The sequence below is a fragment of the Camelus ferus genome, chromosome 6, assembly GCF_009834535.1.
Source record: "Camelus ferus isolate YT-003-E chromosome 6, BCGSAC_Cfer_1.0, whole genome shotgun sequence".
Lineage (NCBI taxonomy): Eukaryota > Metazoa > Chordata > Mammalia > Artiodactyla > Camelidae > Camelus > Camelus ferus.
In genome coordinates, this window is record NC_045701.1 from 62,901,507 (window position 1) to 62,906,997 (window position 5,491).

A 5,491-nucleotide genomic window follows, 5' to 3' on the forward strand; every position below is an offset into this window, starting at 1 on the left:
GTCCAGAGCGCCTGCGTGTCCCGTGGAGGGGGGCGGAGACAGAAGCGGCGTGGTGCCTGCTGGGAGTCGTAGTCCACAGACCGCGAGTTGTCAGGAGATTTGCTTCCCGAAGCAGCAGAGGTGGCTGCTGGGAAGACAGGACACGTGGAGGGAGCTGGGGCTCCTGGAGCCGGGCACCGTCTGAGCTCCGGGCGCCGGGCCCAGGGGACAGGGTGGAGGCTCTGGAGGAGTAGCCGGCTGCCTAAATAACGCTGCTTCTTCTTGATGTGACTGGTTTTACTTTGTCTTCTAGATGCCTGAGTCGCTCCGAGTTGCGTCCTGGGACGTAACCCGTCTGCTGGGGGGGATCCCGCTACAGCGGACTAGGGAACGCGGCTCCAAATGCCCACGCGGACCTTTGGGATCTAGCTGTGGGGAGGTATCAATAGCAGTTGTTAAATGGTGTTACAGGACAGGCAAGATGACCGGCTTCGCTGAGGGACCGCTCCCAGCCAGGAGAATCTTGTGTATATTCATCTGGTAGTGACCATCTTGCTACTCACGTGAGGGTCGTACATTCACAGACCCCTGTCCTTCAACAACCATTCACGTGGAAATGAAAGCGCCTTCGAAATTTGTTGTAGCCAACAATTTAAAGAGTGCCCCAAGTTCAGAGTACCATAATTAAGAATTGCAAAAAGTATCAAAATGGGAAACTCGTGCAGCTCCCTGTCAAGTTAAAATCATATTTAAGTACTGTGGCAAGAGGTGTGATCCTATCTATTCCACCAGTATGTACTGAACACCTAACACGTGCAAGCACAAGAATGCCATAGTGTATAAAAACAGTCCCTGTCGTCATGGAGCCCACAATTGTGGAAATAAAAATGAGATGCCCTGCTTCCATTTTAAGAGTACATCAAGTCCCACGGGGAGAAAAATATTAATAATAATAAGACACTTTCAACCCTAAGGTAAATGAAATAACTGAACTACTCTTTTACATCTGATCTCCAAAATGAATGAAATCTTGAGCTCTTCTATCAGTTACTGATTCCCTAAGGAAAACCATTTTATCCCTGACTTTTGAATACAGAAATTTAAAAAAAAACTTATTATTTTTTATTGAAGTATAATCACTTTGCAATATTAGTTTCGGGTGTATAGCAAAGTGATTCAGTTATACATATACATACATATATATTTTTTCAGATTCTTTTCCATTACAGCTCGTTACAAGAAATTGTATATAGTTCCCTGTGCTATACCATAGGTCCTTGCTGTTTATCTATTTTATATATAGTAATGTGTATTTGTGAATTCCAAACTCCTAGTCTATCCCTCCCTACGCCTTCCCCCCTGGTAGCCAAAGTTTTGAATACAGAAATTTGGGAATATACCACAAACTTTGTGACATATTTCCCTGGGATCATGTCATCCGTGTTGAAGAGAAAAATGTAAACATAATAATCTTTGCTTTACATTTTTCCTTTAAATATCTGTTGTATTTCTTATTCAGTGATCTTATCCTACTGACGTCTGCACATCTTTGCAAGTAAACTTACCTTTTCTAAATGCTTTTGTCTCTTAGTCTTCCTTTCATGCTAAGTAAGGGAGACAGACATAAGCAGATCATTAAAAGAGTTGATGGGCTATAAGGGAAGGTAGTTCTTGGGTGAGTTAATTAGCTGGATATTAGAAGCTAGGGCTAATTCATGATTGTAATAATTATTGTGGAAGTTATGTGCAAAGCAATGTAAGGCAGCCTGGCTACAAGTTAAAATCAGTCTGGGGCTTTTACAAATTCTGATGCCCAGGCCACACCCCAAACCAATTAAGTCAGAACCTCTGGGGGTGAGAACCAGGTAGCAGTATATTTTTAAAGCTCTACAGGTGATTCCACTGTACAACCAAGATAGAGAACCATGGCTAAAGAGGATGCCAAGATAAATAAGATAGACTCTCACTGAATTATACACTTTACAAGAGTTAATTTTATGGTTTGCCAATGATTATATTCTAATAAAGCAGTTATATAAGAAATAGGATAATCTTTGCCCACCTGGAATCTAAAAGCTGGAGTAGATTATGAACACAAATAATTGCAATGAAGACAGACTGTAAGTGTTAAATTAGCTACACAGGCAGTGAATGATGTAGCAGTTCGGAAAAGAGAGAAATATTTCCAGGTCTGAGGTGGGGTAAGGAAGTGTTGATGACGAGGTAAATCTTCTTAGGCTCTCAGCTCTATGAGGGCAAGGACTGAGTCTGCAGGGACCAGGTCAGATATTGGTCACCATGAATCCCTAGTTGTTGGATGGAAGACTGGGTAAGTAGGTGATGTGAGGAGGAAAGTCCTTCCAGGTAGATAGCCTGGTGATTTTAACACATCTCTCTTTAGTAATTGATAGAGTTTGAAGACCTGCCAACCCACTTAATAAGTTTGACTTAAGAGGCATAAACACTACACCCAACAACTTTAGAATATGCTCTTTTCAAGCACTCATGGAACATTCACAAAAATTGACCATACTTTGAACCATAAAGCAAATACAAATTTCAGAGGACTGTGATCTTAAAAGACAACCACTATCTCAGTAAGTCTGTTATCTTTCCTAAGCAGCAAACTTCTTAAGCCACACTCCTTAGGAAGACAGTTCCATTGTTTTTCCATGTCACTTATGCTTGCTTTCTATTTGGGAGAGGGGGTGTAACCATGAGGATCCCAGCAGGAACCAGATGGCCTACTCAAATTAGGATCATTTGAGGAGTATGTAATAATCAAGTTGTTTACAAATATGTGGGCAGGATGTGAAAAAACTACAAGGGATTGATTGCATGGCACCACTTGGACTTTTTGCCCATCCCTAGGCCCATAAGGGAGAGGCAGTGAGTGGTTATTGGAGCAGGGACAGGGGCTGAACGGGGAGGACCCCCTGACAGGAGCTCAGACCTGGGGACTAGGACAATTTAATCTGGAGGGCCAAAAGGAAGATCTCTAACACAGCAAAGGACCCTTTCCTCCTCTTTTCACTTTTTCAGAGATGGCTGGAAACTTCCAGTCCTTCTCCTGCCTATTCTCTACGCTGCAGCCAGATTATCTGACAGGAACAATATATTGACACTCTCTTGATTAAACCTTTCTAGCCCTCTCAATCCCCTCAGGATAAAGCCTGGACTCCATAGCACCTGAGGCTCCTTTGCCGGCTTCATCTTTCAGCTCTGATCTCTCATCCTCTATACTCCAGCCATGCAGAATTTCTTGCCTTTCCCCCAAAGGACGTTGTTTTCTTTTGCCTCCAGGAATTTTCATATGCTGTTTCCTCTACCCTGAGTGGTATCTCCCCCAAACTACTCCCACCCGACTCCTCTTATCGTCCCATCCTTTGGGGCGTAGCCATCACCTCCTCCAGGAAGTCCCCCCGGCTTCTCCATAGCTAGGTTAGTAGAAATGGGGTGAGCAACAAGTAATCAGTTTCTCTTCTTGTTCTCCAAGCTGATGAGTCACTCCTCCTCCACAGGGTAATAAAGGAGAGAACACAGAGCCAGAGTATTCCTCCCATATTTTTTCCTAGAGTAGACTCTTCAGTTCCTTGAACTTTCAGTCTCCAGAACTGTGAGCAATAGATTTCTGTTGTATATACCATCCAGACTGGTATATTGTTGTAGCACACAAATCGACTAAGACAATCACCATCTGTTTTTATGTAGTGTTTGTTTACTTATTTGTGGACTATCACCCCACTAGACCATACACTTTTTGAGGTCACGTGTCCATTTTGCTCCTAATCCCATCCGTGGCACCCAGCACAGTAGCTGGCACATGGTGGGTACATACATAATAAATAGTGTGGGACTGAACCTTGCAGTTGTTTATTTCAATCCTATCATACTTTATAGACTGCATAGATAAATGTTAATTCATTCTCAGAAGTACCTGGAGAAAAAACATGAAGACAGCTTCACCTTTACCAGAAACTTTATCAGCTTCCCTACCTGACCTGAAGCGGGGTTGACAGAAAAGGAAGAGGCTGTTTGTTTGGGTTTTGCTCCACACTGTGTGCTTGGCGGGGCGGTCCCTGCTAATAACGGCTGGCTCTGAATTCTCAAAATGTGTTTCAACAATTCTGAAGACTTAGGGGTCAGGGTAGAGAGGAGGAGATTATGTCAAGAGCCAGCCTGTGTTAGCCTATATCTTCCTTATAGTCCTTGAACTGATTTGACTCCTTTGTTAGAAAACCAAAGGCATCTGTTCATAGCTTTTGCGAGAGAGGGCCAGCGGAGGATGTTTTGTTTGGTAGATTAGTTTCCTTGTGGACACTGGAAGTTTGCTGTTGCAGGTTGTTCTGCTGATCACGCTGGCTACTGTTAGTGCTGTACAATAGTTTGTATTATGTGGGAGAAATTTTAATAAAATGGAATAATATTCCTTGTATGTCTGATCATACAATCAAAGCTGAATTTAAAAAGAGCAAACAAACAAAAATCACAGATCTTTAATGGAGATGTTTGAGGTTGAATGGGACAATAGCTTTTATTTAAAATAATAATTCAATTAGAGTGTTCACTGTGACTTTCTCCAAAGGCAAAATGTATTCCTTGAGGCAGTTTGGAAGTCACCGCCAAGTGCAACAGATTCTGCAGCTTTGATCTGGCTTCTTGCTTACCATAGCAAGAATATTTTGCCTACCAACCCCAAGTTCCTTTTACATGAGAGGAACATGTATGCCCCAGGGCACCTGGTTCCTTCAAAGAGATGTCCTTTGTCTCCTCCCTGTGACAAAACTGGGGACCTTGGAAAGAATGAGGCTCTGTGAAGCTTTGTGGAATTCAGATCCTCATCACTAAAATTTTAATTAACAAATTAATTGATTAATTCTTGGTGCTATTTAAACAGATGGCTCAAAACATTAGACATGTATGGGAAAAGGAAGATGGGAGAGAGACGTGACTGCAGGGGCTACAATCTTGGAGCACCTCACCAATCAGAGTGGAAGCAACTCTACGTAAGGGGCCCCATGACCTGACTCCACTTGAACTCCACGTCCCTCTACAAGCCCCACTTTCCCAGAGCAAACAGAAGAGAACCCGCCCTGGGTGATGGGATGTGGGGAGAAAAAGAGATTACATGTGTGCCACTATTTATTCTGTGTGTGTTTTTTAAAGAATTGAGGTATAACTTACATAAAGTAAAATTCATCCTTTTTAGCATACGTTTTTGCTTTGACAAATGCATACAGCCATGTGACCTAGCACCACAATCAAGATACAGAATAGTTCCACCACCCCCTAAAATTCTCCTGTGCCTCTTTCTAGTCACCTCCTCTCACTGCCCCAGCCCCCGAAAACCACAGCTGACCTATCTTCTATATCCATAATTTTACCTGTAGAATATCACGGAAGTGCCATCATACAGTATTCAGCCTTTTGGGTCTAGCTTCTCTCACTTTGCATTTGGAATTCATCCAAATTTTTGCATATGTCACCAGTCCATTCCTGTTATTGCTGGGTA